The sequence below is a fragment of the Phascolarctos cinereus genome, unplaced genomic scaffold (assembly GCF_003287225.1).
Source record: "Phascolarctos cinereus isolate Bilbo 61053 unplaced genomic scaffold, phaCin_HiC Scaffold_2;HRSCAF=192, whole genome shotgun sequence".
Taxonomy (NCBI): Eukaryota; Metazoa; Chordata; class Mammalia; order Diprotodontia; family Phascolarctidae; genus Phascolarctos; species Phascolarctos cinereus.
Window position 1 is genome coordinate 372874989 of NW_027555625.1, and position 14857 is coordinate 372889845.

A 14857-nucleotide genomic window follows, 5' to 3' on the forward strand; every position below is an offset into this window, starting at 1 on the left:
ATGAACAAATTTATGTTGCATAAACTAAACTGGGCCCTTCCTATAGCAGAGAAATCCTTTTACACCTCCCTCATTGACTCACCATCCAACTTACTGCAGTAGCTTTTCCAAACCTTTTCATCCCTCCTCAAACTTTCCATGACTCTCCCACTCCCCACCCTCTGAGATGAGAATCTTGCCTCATATTCCACTGAAAATATTAAGTTCATTCACCAACAGCTCCTTCTTCTCCCCTTCTCCTCATCTTACATCTTCCAGATTCCTTCTTCCATTCTCTCTGCCTTCACCCTGGCATCACAAGAAGAAGTAGCCTTTCCATCCTGTTTTCTCAAGCAGATTGCCTCCTCTATCATCCCACTCTGTCATTTATCTTCTCTATACACTGGCTGCTTCCCTATTACCAAGAAACATGCTCTTGTCTCTTCCATCCTAAAAACAAAACAAAACAAAACACCCTCATTTAATTCATCCACCCCCACTAGGCATCAATCATCCTATATCTCTCCTTCCTTTTTTGGCTAAACTCCTCCAGAAGACCATCTATGATAGATGCCTCTACTTCCTTTCTTCTCATTCTCTTTTTAGCTTTCTGCAATTTGGCTTTAATCTCATTATTCAACTAAAACTGCTTTCTACAAAGCTACCAGTGATCTCTTAATTGTCAAATGTAATGGTCTTTTCTCAATCCTCATCCTTCTAGACCTTTCTCCAGCCTTTGATACTGTTGATCAGCTTCTTCTCTTTACTGTTCTCTTCTCTCTAGGTTTTCATGACACTGTTCTCTCCTGGTTTGCCTCCTACCTCTTTGACCACTCTTCAGTATCTTTTGCTGGATCTTCATTCAAGTAATGTCGAATAAACATGGGTGTCCCACAGAAATCTGTCCTTCTCTTCTTCCTCTATACTATTTCACTTTGTGATCTCATTGGTTCCCATGGATTCAATTATCCTGATGATATTCTGATGATTCTCAAATTAACTTATCTAGCCCTCACTTCTTTGCTGACCTCCAATACTTCATCTCCAACTGCCTATTAGACATCTCAAGTTGGTTGTCCCATAGACATTTTCAGCTCGACACATCCAAAATTGAACTCGTTATCCTTCCCCCCCGCCAAATTCTCCCATCTTTCTAACTTCTCTGTTGCTATTGAGAGCACCACCATCCTCCCAGTAATTAGGCTCACAATCTCAGTGTTATCAACATTTCATTCTCTGTTAACCCACTATATTCAATCTATTACCAAGTCCTGCTGATTTTAGCTCTATAACATGTCTTGTATTCACCCCCTTCTCTCCTCTAACATGGGCACAAACTCCAGTTGGGGGGGGTTGGTATGACTCAAGGGGGCAGCTAGGTGGCAAAGTGGCTAGAGTCAGAAAGACTCATCTTCCTGAGTTCAAATCTGGCTTCAGGCTACTTACTAGCTGTGTGACCCTGGGCAAGTCACTTAACACCAATTGTTTCTGAAAGAAAGAACAAACCCCAGACTTTCATCATCTCATGCCTGAATTATTACAATAATCTTTTTTTTTTATAAGGCAACACTAGTGAGTGTTATATGCCTGAGGCCGGATTTAAACTCAGGTCTTCCTGACTCCAGGGCCAGTGCTCTACCCACTGCTCTTCTGATTGCTCTACCTACCTTACGTCTCTCCCAACTCTAGTCCATTCTCCACTCAGCTGTCAAGGTAACCTTCCTACCAAGCAGGTCTGACCAACCCCTTAATAAATTCCAGTGACTCTCTATTATGTCCAGGCGCAACTATAAAATCCCTTATTTGGGGTTCAAAGCTATTCATAACCTGGTCCCTTCCTGTCTTTCCAGTCTTCTTACACCTTACTCACCCCCAAGTACTCTGCCATTCAATGATACTGGCCTTGTTGTTGTTGTTCAGTCGTGTTCAACTCTTCATGACCCTATCTGGAGTTTTCTTGGCAAAGATCCTGGAGTAGTTTGCCATTTCCTTCTCCAGATAATTTTACAGATGAGGAAATTGAGGCAAACGGGGTTAAGTGGCTTGCCCAAGGTCACTAGTTGTCTGAGCTAGTCGTCTGAGGTCTTCCTGATCCCAGGCCCAGCACTCTATCTGATTCATCACCAACTTGCCCTACTGGCCTTCTTACCTTTCCTCCAACAAGACACTGAATCTCCTGACTCCAGGCCTTTTCCTTGTCTGTTCTTCATGCCTGGATTCTTTCCTTCCTCATCCCTGCTTCATGGCTTCACTGGCTTCCTGAAAGTCCAGGGTATAATCCCATCTTCTCTAAAAAGCCTTTCCTAATTTCCCTTTATTATAGTGCCTTCCCTCTATTAATTATCTCCAATTTATTCTCTATGTAGTTTGATTGTATGTAGTTGTTTGCATGTTGTCTCTGCCATTGGACTATGAGTTCTTTGAGAACAGGGCCTAGTTTGGATGTCTTATTTTGGGAGTGTTTTTCCCCCAGTGTTTAGCACAATGGCTGGCACACAGTAGGCACTTTAAAAATGTTTATTGACTAACTGACTATATTCATGTTAGCTATAATTAACTCCATGATATTTTTAAGCCCCCAAGCAGAGGGATCATGAGACCAATACCCAAAATACCTGGCCCACAGCAGAGAGTTGAATTGCCTACAGTGTCGCAGCGGCACTCAGAAGCATACAATTTGGAGTAGCTTTCTGATTGCATGCAAGTGGTCATAACTAACCATAACTGTGCTTAAGACAGATTCTTTGAGGAGGGGAAAGGGGATGTGGCAGAAGGTGAATAACCAAATGTGCAATTGAAAGGAGGAACATGTCATGACAATGCAGGACCTCCCTACTAGGGATGCACTTATAGTTCCTTCAACTCCTTAAGGATTAATGGGAGAATAGGGCCCTGAGGGAGGGTTCACAATGATGGCACCCTGAGACTAGCAGATGGGAGTAGCTGTACCACTGGTCTCCAGAGCTTCACAGAGTGAAATGTAGAAGGGTTTTCCACCCGAAAACATTAGCACCCTGGGACAAAGTCCTGCTGCCCCATGCCACTTATGAATATGCCTTTTGACTCTAGACAAACTCAAATATTAAGGCAGTGTGGTATGATATAAAGAGCTCTGAACAGGAAGGTTATAGGACCTGAGTTCAAATCTCTACTATGACACAGAATCATAGGATCTGAGAGTTGGGAGAGACCTCAGCAGCCATCTGGTCCAATCTATATATGAAAGGACCCCCCCCAAAAAATTTTTTTTAAATAATAAAAATAAATAAATAAAAGAAAGGAAACCCCACTACTACATACCCAACAAGTGGTCATCCAACCCCTTAGTAGGTAAAGATCCCAAAGAAGGGCAGTCCTAGCACCTGTATGCCCTTGGGCAAGTAAGTCACCACACCTCTCTGGAATTCATTTTTTCTCATCTGGAAAATGAAAGGGTTTGGACAAAATGACCTCTAAGGTCTCTTTGGTTCTAGATTTACTCCTAATGCATGGCTCATAATGTTTTCTTGGGATTTTAAATAAATAAACCTCTCTGAATCATGTAGGGTGACAGGAAGAGACTACCCCCTGATAACACAGAAGAGTTTGCAGCAGATGGGCAGCTTGCCCAGTGAATCGGTTGCTCTGTGCTTACCGCTATTGTTCTCCCAGGGAAACCGGTTGCTGGAGCCTCAAACTGAAACCTAATTGGCAGCCAGCCCTGACCCAAGGATGTGATTCCTTCTGAGGTTTAACCAGCTTCCAAGCTGTGGCATCCCGCAGAAGCAAGCAACCTTTTCTCATGTCCCAACCCTGCTCACCTGGACCAGTCAGCATTCCTCCTCATTGACACAGCCTGTGTTCATGCTCAGGGCTGCATTGTCAGTACTCAGTCATGCCGCCCTCTTCTCAGTCATGTATTCTCTCTCAGATCTGAAACTGTGATTTGAAATCTCTGTTTCTACTCCATTTAGGGAAGCTTTGGCTAGGGACGGCTTGGAAGAATATATTGACCGATCAATCCCTAAAGAGACACAGAACTCCAAGGACACTACCCCCACATTCTAGTTTAGACTTTTCTCTACCTTTACAACTCCACCCATGGTTTTTGCTGTTGTTCAGTCGTGTCTGACTCTTGGTGACTCAATTTGGGGTTTTCTGGGCGATGATACTGGAGTGGTTTCCTTCTCCAGTTCATTTGACAGATGATGAAATTGAGGCAAACAGGGTTAAGTGACTTGCCCAGGGTGACACAGCTAGGAAGTGTCTGAGGCCAGATTTGAACTCAGGAAGATAAGTCTTCCTGACTCCAGGCCCAGAAATCTATCCACTGCACCACCTAGCTGCCACCTACCCCCACCGATGGCACTACCTTTTAAATATTGGCAAAATGAGATCTATTTAATACGTCCAAAGTCACAGATCTTAGCCTCTAGGCTTTCTCCCATATCAATTTCACATGTGCCTCATAGCACTAATTCTCAGAGTGTGAGCCAGCAGGTTCTTCCTTATGGTCCTTCTAGTCTGGCCTCTTGAATACAAATGTCTATAAGACAAAGTCTACACTTTGGTTTCTGGAATGATTTTTCTTGGCGGGAGGGAAGGCAGAATAAGAGTTGGACCTGTGATTTCATCACTGTTGGGAACTCATGGTGTGGAAATCTGCTCTACCAGTCACTCCACCAGCAATTCTGTCACTTAGAGGCTTAGTAAGTTACCTACAATGCTGCTTGGAGGTTAACTGATCCATCCACAGTTAATATGTGTCAGAGGCAGGATTTTAACTCTGGTTTGCCTGATTCCAAAGCTAACCCTCTTTCCACTAGGCCATGCTGCATAAATATTTGTTAATATTTAATTTTAAATAACAACCAGCACAGTAAATATATATTTATTTTTTCACGGGTAGTTTTTTAATAGTGTTACAGACATTAGATGAGTGATCATTTGCCTAATCAATGTTGTTCAATGGATTTAAGAACCAAAGTTGCATTGGGATCAAATTTCAATAAATTGGTCCCCATCCCTTGTTTTCCCTTCATTTTTAAAAAATTTCATTTTTATTCATATTATACTAGTGAACCATACCTTGTAACAATAAATGTTTAAAATAAAGAGGGAAAGCAAAACCAATAAGCACATCAAACAAGCCTGATATTACATGCAATTTTTCATGTCCATTGTCCCCACCACCACCCCTACAAAGAGTGGAGGGGAAAAAAAAAGAATGAAGTTATACTTTCTCAATTCTTTTCCAAGACTAAGCTTTTATTTCATTATAATTATACAGCATTTAATTTATTCTTTTTTTGTTTATTCTTCCCAATAACATTGTTATGTATGATCATGCTTACTCTATTCTGCCTCAGTTCATTAGATTGTAAAGTCCTGTCATTCTTTTTTGTATTTGTGTGCCCAGCATCTGGCACATAGTAGACATTTAATAAGTGTTTGACTATTGACTCCAAGTCTTCTCATGCTTCTCTGAATTCTTCACTTTCATCAGTAAAGTTCTCATTTTATCAAGCGACCAGCATCATGATTCAGTAATATTCTATTACTCTAATATTATTCTAATATTCTATTAATGTTCATATACAATAACATGCTTGGCCATTTCTCGGTTAATGGACATCTACTTTGTTTCAAGTGTTTTTGCTACCACAAAAAAAGTGTTACAATAAATATAAATATGAGTTTCCCCATTAGTTTTGTAAGCTAGGCCAGGTAACAGGAGCTTGATCCTCCCTCATTGCTGTTGTGATTTGTCCTTCATTCTCAAAGAAGACTATGACATTTGGAAGGTGAATTGGAGTTAAGTGAGGCAGGGCTGTTCAAAGTCATTTCACTCCTTTGGAGCCACCTGAGTCCAGTGGTAAGATAAAGATCAGAACAACTGGAGATGGCCCCAGATGCAGTGGGAGACCTTGGCCCTTTTAATCTAAGGTCCAGAAATGCTAGCTATAGCAATAAGACAAGAAAGAAATTGAGAGGCAAAGAGGAAACAAGATTACTGCTTTTTATAGATGAGATGATGATTTACTTTAGAAAACCATAAAGAGTCAACCAAAAATTAATTGAAATAATAAACTTGGCAAATTTCAAGATATAAAATAAATTCATATAAATCATCAGTACTCATATGTAACAGAAAGAAAAACTAACAGGAAAAGAGAAAAACAAATTCCACTCAAAATAATATCAGAAGCTATAAAATATTTGGAAGTGTATTTACCAATATTCACCCAAGAACTGCAAAAATGAAGACAGACCTATTTAATTGGAGAAATATTAGTGTTCATATGTAGGCCAAGCTCATATAGTAAAAATGACAATACCACTCAAATTAATTTGCTTATTCAGTATCCAAACTACAAAAGGATTATTTTATAGACCTGGAAAAAATAATAATGAAATTTTCATAGAGTAACAAAGGGTCAAGAATCTCAAGGGTAATAGTGGAAAAAAGTATGTCACTCTCCCTTACCCTCCAATGAATGGTATAACCTTTATGCTGGAGAAGTAATTGAGTATCTTTAAAACTGTTTGATCTGGTGTGTCTTGTGAATTCTAGCTCCTAATCTCCTCAGTTACTTGTAAAGCTCTCATTCTTTCTTGGAGAGCTAAGACAATTTTGGGATAAGGTTGTCACTTCATCAGGAAACTAGCATCATACCAAGTTCCTGCCTCCAGAAACAGCCTTCATCGCTAAACTTATTTAAATCGTCTTCATCCGTAACCTGTGGGGCAGCTAGGTGGCGCAGTAGATAGAGCACTGAGCTTGGAATCAGGAAGATTCACTTACTAGCTCTGAGACCCTGGGCAAGTCACTTAACCCTGTTTGCCTCAGTTTCTTCATCTGTAAAATGAGCTGGAGAAGGAAATGGCAATCCACTCCAATATCTTTGCCAAGAAAACCCCAAATGAGGTCACCATGAGTCAGACATGATTGAACGACAACAGCAAATTTTGACTCCAATCAGTCAATGAGCAATCAACAAATATTCAGATCATTACTACACTTATGCTAGAGGATTAATAAAGTAGAGTTGCCCTGGTCCCAGCAACTAGCACGGTGCCTTGCCCATAGGAAGTGCTTAACAAGTATCGATTGAGGACCTACTATGTACCAGACACTTCTAAGTGCTGAGGATAAAAATACAAAAATAAAACCATAGCCCTTGGGAGCTGTTGTTTCAGAGGAAACAACCTATAAACATAAGTACATGCAAAATACATGTGGGGTGGGGAGTGAATTATTCAGAAAACCTTTAATCAACTGATTTCTCCCTCAATAGATAGAATCACAGAAGGGGAAGATACAGAAATGGGCAGCAATTAATGTGTTAAATGAAGTACAAAGACCATCTATGCTACCCTGCGCACATGACCTTTGCTGTAAAGGTCACTTGGCTTGGCTCAATGGGCTGGTTCCTTTCCACACTGAATGATACCCCACTGCCAACTGCTAGGCCTAATTCTGTGTGTGTGTCTGCTAGTTCTTTATTTTTGCTTAAATTTAAAATTTTTTATTTCCCAATTCTCTTCTTCTCTTTACCTCCCCTTCCATTGAGAAGGCAAGAAATGCAATACCCATTATACATATGAAGTCATGCAAAAAAACTTCCACAATAGCAAAGTTGTAAAAAAAAAAAAGCAAGAAAAATAAATACAGGAAAAAAAATATGCTTCATTCTGCACTCAGGGTCCATCAGTTTTCTCTCTGGAGACGGACATCCTTTTTCATCATGAGTCCTTTGGAATTGTCTTGGATCATTATATTTCTGGGTCAAAGTTCTACAACCCTTTAGATATTATTGTTGTTCAGTTGTTTCAGTCATGTCCGATTCCTTGTGACCTCATTTGAAGTTTTCTTGGCTAAGATACTGGAATGGTTGGCCATTTCCTTCTCCAGCTCATCTTACAGATGAAGAAACTGAGGCAAAGAGGGTTAAGTGACTTGCCCAGGGTCACACAGCTAGTAAGTGTCTGAGGTCAGTTTTGAACTCAGGAAAATGAGTCTTCCCTACTTAAGTTACAGCACACTATCCGCTGAGCCACCTAGCTGCTGCCCTTTAAGCATAGTTCCAAATTATTCTCCAGAACGGTTGGACCAGTTCACAGCTCCACCAACAGTGCATTAGTGTTTCTATTTTTCCACATCCCTTCTAGCGTGTAATTTTCCTTTTCTGTCATATTAGCCAATGTGATGAGTCTAAAGTGGTATCTCAGAGTTGTTTTAATTGGCATTTCTCTAATTATTAGTGATTTTGAGCCTTTTTTCACTTGATTATTGATAGCTTTGATTTCTTCTTCTGAAAACTGCCTGTTCATATCCTTTGACCATCAATTGGAAAATGGCTCTTAGTTTTATAAATTTGCCTCAGTTTCCTATATATTTGAGAAATGAGGCCTTTATCAGAGAAACTTGCTGTAAAAATTTTTCCCCAGTTTCCTGATTTTTCTTCTAATTTTGGCTGCATTGGTTTTCTCTGTGCAAAACCTTTTTAATTCATGGTCGTCAAAAGTATCCATTTTGCCTCCCAAGATCCTCTCTATCTTTGGTCTGGTTATGAATTCTTTCCCTAGCCATAGATTTGACAGCTAATTTTTTTTTCAGTGTTCCCCTAATTTGCTTATGATATTCCACTTTAATGTTTAAATCATATGCCCATTTTGGGGCAGCGAGGGGCCACAGTGAATAGAGCACCAGCCCTAAAGTCAGGAGCACCTGAGGTCAAATCCAGCCTCAGACCAAACACTTGGCACTTACTAGCTGTGTGATCCTGGGCAAGCCACTTAACCCCAATTGCCTAAAAAAAAAAGCAACAAAAAAAATCATATACCCATTTTGAGCTAATCTTGGTAAAAACTGTGAGATGTTGGTTTAGGCCTAGCTTCTGCTGACTACTTTCCAGTTTTCCAAGCAATTTTTGTCAAATAGTGAGTTCTTTCCTCTATAGCTGGGATCTTTGGGTTAATCAAATTACTGTGGACATTTACTCATGTATATTGTATACCTAGTCTATTCCATGGGTCAACCACTCTATTTCTTATCCAGTACCAAATTGTTTTGATGGCCAAATTCTGTCACTCTTCACTGCTTCTCAAGATCATACTCCTCACAGCTGCCTCTACTAATTCACTTTGTTGCTTCCTTACTGTATGTACCTCTACTGCAAGAACACATGGCCAGTTGTAGCAGGGAGAAAAAAATTCCCACTCTCTACCTTCTCTTATCATAGGGGACCAAGGTAAAAGGCAAAAGTGATCCCCTCTCAAAATCAAAAGATTTTTCTTCCATAGTTGTCTTTTTTCTAGACTGCCAGAAGTCAAACTCCTTAAAGCTGCTTTATATGAACTTTTTATCCTCCATGCTTGCAATTCACTTCCTCTTAACTCTGCCTCTTAAAACCCCTGACTTCTTTCATGGGGCAAAACCATACTTCACCTAGCCACTGGCAAACTGCCCTACAATTCCAACAGGAAAAACACTTGACACTTTATTTTATATTATTAATACAAATTATATATATTTATACTATTATATTATATTATATTATTCATCAACTAGTTTTGGAGAAATCAATTAGGGGTACCATGACCTCTACTACTTATATATAAAATACAGATGAGGTAATTGGGGGTACACCAGAAGTTGGGGGAATCAAGAAAGGCCTCAGGTAGAAAGTGGCATTTTAGCTGAATTTTGAAGGAGGGATTACTGGAGATTGTAAGAGGCAGAGGAAAGGTGAGAAAACATTCCAGCTACAGGAGACGGCCTGTACAAAAGACACAGATATAGAAAAGGGAAATATTTGTGAAGAACCCTAAATCCAGTTCACAACCCATTGTGTCATGAATATCTTCCCACCTTTAGCCTCACTCTAATTCCCTAATGAGAATTCTCTTAGGCTAGATACTTAATAAAGGAGAGCTACCTTCCTCCCAGTCCATAGAACAGAGCATCGCACTCAGGAAGTACTTACTTTATTTGTTATTTGTTGAATAAATCATTGACCAGTGAAGGAGTTAATACTTGGAAGAAAGAAACAAGCAAGAGAAAATTAAGAAGTCACACAACTTAATGGGCTTTTGACCAAACTTCCCTTATATGTTAAATAAAAATAACTCCTGAACTCCCATAACACTTTGTTGTGCCTTTCTTATGGCACTTAACCATATTCTGCCTCTTTCAGCATTTTTTGTGTATGTATCTTATACCCACTATTTGATTATAAGTTCTTTGAAGTCAGAGACTGTGTTTCACCCATCTTTGTACCCAGACAAGACTTAGCATGGAGGCTTTACAAATAATTATGTCTCATAATAATAGTTAACAAGTATTTAGTAGTACTTTGAAGTTTGAAAAGTGCTTTACGAAGATTAGCTCATTTTATCTTCACAAAAACCTTGAAAGATAGATATTGTTATTGTTCCCACTTTACAGATTAGGAAACTGAGGGGAAAATCGGTTAAGTGATTTGCCCAGGATCACACAACTAGTAAATGTCTGAGAACTGATTTGAACTCAGTTCTTCCTGACTCAGGTTCCAGCACTCAATTCACTGCACTATTGTAGTACAAAACAATACATCATAAGTATGTAAAATTTAGATAAAAAGAAATTGTTTTGTGTCTGGCAGTGTGGTACATATACAGGGGAGAGGAAAGTCCAAGTTATTTACACCTGTTTCTTTTTAAAACTAAAATTTATTAGAAAGTTCTACCCAAAATTTACAAAACTGGCTGAAGTGTTCCAGCCTTGTATGTACAAGGATGAATCCTGGAGTCTTGGGAAGGATCAATTTCCAGACTATAGCTCAGTCAAGAACCTGGGAAAAACAGTTTTTTTCAGATGACAAATAAAACAAGCATCTAAGAAAAGTGAAGTTTTGCATTTGAACCCTCCTTTGAGAGAAAGGAGCCTTTAGAAGTAACCATCAGATGAAATATTAATAGGAAAATACGCTGAGAAGGGAAGTGAGTCGTCCCTAGCAGTAACTGATGGTAGCTTTTCCTAGGGAAACAACCACAACTGATTCAATCTGTTTACAAAAAGGCAAAGGAGAATGAGTATTCTCTATTGATCTTGATGATTTAAAACCGTGTAAGACATGGAGTGTGGCCAGACAAAGGTTGAGTTATTTGTCCCGTTGCTCACCAGGGAGAGCAAAGGCACAGAGCCAGCAGGCGGTGGTGGCTAAGGTCATAAGAATCCACACTAAAACAGGTTAAAAAGGAAATGAGAGGAAACTGAAAGCAGCAAAGGTTGAACGACTTGTCTGGTCAGAAAAAAGTCTGAAGCATCCGTAAGTCAGGGATGACACCACCAGGTGTTCAAAAACAGGATTTCATAGTACTTTAAATCAACAGAATTTAAGAGAAATCTGGGCAATACTCAGAAACAAATAAACTTTATCAATAAACACTAAAAAAAACGCCAGCTTGGAGAAATACTTTATCAACATTTCCTTCCCAAAGAGCACACGTGTATTCCCTACTCATAGAGACCACTACTTAGGTACAGGTAACTTCAGGAAAACAGATTTGCTTAGAATACAGGCTCGTAATCTGTGCTTGAGGAACAAAAGACTATTCCTCTTCTTCAACAAAGGACTATTCCTTTGCCTCTGTACACACCCCTTGCCTACTGGTGTCAATGCCGAAGTTGTAACTAACATGAGATCACTGGGGTTTTGCCCCAGAGGGCCAATATTGGGAAAATGGTGCCAGAAATGGGAGTTAAGAATGGGCCAAAGGAGAACTGTCACTGTGAAGAAATACGTTCTCCTACTCCATATAAGGACCCCAAAAGGAAAAAGAACACCCCTATATACATAACTGGCCCTAGACACCACCGTGCTTTTGAAGAGGGTTTTTTTCAGGTCTGGCTTTTCCCACCTTGTCGTAAGCTCGTCCAACCAGGGAGTATTGCTCGTACATCACTTAGCTCAGGAATCCACAAAGGATGCCTAGGATCAATGGTGACAGCAATAGGCAATGGATTTCATTTCTCTTTTCTCTATCTCCCCCTAACCCCAACAGAATTTGCCCCAGGTGCTGGAATTGCTAGTTATGGCTCTTCAGCATTCCCTGATTGCCTATGCCTAAAATGCTTTTCCCACTCCACCCCCACCCCTTCCACCTGTGGAATCCTTAACCATTTTTGAAAAACTCAGCTTACATACCATTTTCACCAGGAGGTATTTCATGATTATCCCTAGTTGGTAAAGGCCTTCCTCTCCCCCAGACCTCAGACCTCACAAAGGGCTTTTTAAAATAACTCTTTTGCATGTATTATTTTGTGTTGTCATTATCTAAGACTATGAATTACAAGCAGTTGCCAGTCTTCATTGCTAAAGGAAACTTCCTCACTGGGAGTTCCTTATATCAACAAAATCACAAGTCCAGATACAAGCCATAGGAGATAAAAATATATATGTGTGTGTGTATGGCTATATATGTGTATACTCATGTATGGATATATGCACATGTATACATATCATACATGTATTAGAATGCAAGCTCTAAGAGGTCGGGACTATTTCTTATTTGAGCTTTTTATCTCTCCTAGCTTTTAACAAAGTGCTTTGTTTTGTACACAATAGGTTCTTAATAAATGTTTGTTAAATTGAATTATATAAATGGAGTTCTTGATAACTAACTAGAGAATTAAGGAAGTAGGGGCCTGTGGTGGTGGTGGTGGTGCTGGTGGTGAGGTCAACTCAAAACATGACTCATCCCTTACCATGAAAGGCTTCCTCATCATGGAAGTGCTCTTCGGGATTGATCATTCCTTCACTACTATCCCCCTATTTGGTAGGACAGAAAGCATATATATTCCTTTCTCTGCCACCATCACTCAGCGATCTCTTCTATGAGATTCACTCCCACATATTTTCAGCTTGGGGGTTGGGGGGATCAAATAGTGTACACCTAAGGAAATAATAAACATAAAAGAAACCAGTGCATAGTCACAGAATTAACAGGTTTAATATAATCAATGATATTCAGCAACAACTCATAACTACAGTTACAATAAGCTGGAAGACATATTTAAACCCCAGCAGAACAGAAAGCATTTTGTATAAAGGCATTTTATATTTCAGCTTGATCCTGTACTGTCTAACCATATGCCTGGCATTTATTTGCTGGCAACTTGAGTTAGACATCTCTCTTGTCAGTAGCCATACTGTCTGATATGGAAGCTTTGCCCTCCAACAAACCAGTTTTGCAGAAAATACAGCTGCTACACTCCTAAGCCTTCTGTGATCCTCAGGCTTTTTGGAACTCAGGAGGCTACTACTATGCTTTGCTTCCCACCCAATTCTAGGGACCCAGCTGGAACAAAGGAAGAAAAGCCTTTTATATATTTGAAGTCTGCTGAACTCAGCAAATAATTAGGGCATTCCCATCTGTTTATGTTAAGCTGACCAGATTCCCTCTACTGACCTCCAGTTCAGTTTTCTTCCTTTCTCAAAGAGTTTGTAGCATCTGTTTCATAGTCATCCTCTTCAAGCCAATCTCTTCCCTCCTGGGTGATTTTGTTATTCGTTTTCATCACCCACTTGAATACTCTGGATTCTTCTACTCTCACGAGCTCTATCTCAGCTCTATCACAACCACCCACCTCCCTTTAGCCTTTAATGATACCCAGTAACCTGTGTTCCTTCCCTAATCTAAAACTCTGAAGTTCCTATCTCTGATCACAGTTATCTATCTTCCCACATCTCTTACTGCCTCACTTTTGCTAATTCTGTCTTCAGTCTCTTAATCTCTCCTTATTCTCCCAGTCCATCATCCACACACTAGCCTCATTTTCCTTTCACCAGTCTTGATGATACAGTTAATCAAATCAACAATGTGCTGGAATTCCTTGCCTCCTTCTCCTTCTGAAGTTCATACCCTATTAATCGTAAATTTTGGGTCAGTCACACTGTCCACTCATAACCCTAGACTCCTTAGTGCTGCTGGAGGAAATTATCAGAATTTATCTACTACATATTCATGTTATCTAACCTCAGTTAGGCTTAGATAAAAATCCTTTTATTTATCTCTGACTGGCTTTCTTTCACATGCCTACCAGCAGTTATTGCAAATTTTCTCTTCTCAAACCCTCACCACTACCCTGACCCTAGCCCTTCAGAAGATGGCTTCATCTTCTATTTTACTGCGGCAATAGATACCATCTGTCCTGACCTTCCTTCATATTTTCAGCTCCATATCTCAAAATCTTTGTACATCTTTACTTGTCCCCCCCTTTTTTGCCCCAGTTTCAGAAAATGGAACTCATCTTTCTCTTTTTTCTCTTTTATTTTTTATCATTATTACATAAACATAACAAATATAAGCATTTTCTTATTCAAAGAACAGAAAAGGAGTATTATATATGACACCATGAATCTTTATTAGGCACTACTTGTTTTTAGGTATGTATTAAACTTGTAGCTCCAACACTACCATTTGCAAATCTTTTCTTTAGAATTTCCTTCTGCTTTATTCTATATTTTTTTTTCTTTCACATTCCTCCCATTCTTCTCCATAACTCTTACTCACCTCCTAATCTTCCCTGAAAAAGCTTTCTCTTGTAACAGAGCAATACAGTCAAGTAAAACAGATTCACACATAGGCTATGTTTGAAATTGTGTATTGCTTTCAGCACTTCCAGTCTATCCCTTCTTGGCCAAGAGTTGAGAAACAGGTTCATCATTATTATTTTATATTTGATTGTCTTTGGCTATTTCATTAGTCACAGATCTCAAGCCTTTCACGGGCATTTTCCTTTACAGTGTTGTAGCTATGTTTTCAAGGTTCTACTCATCTCACTCTGCATAAGTTCATATGAGCTTCCCAGATTTCTCTGAATCTGTCTCTTTCATAATTTCTTTCATTTTCT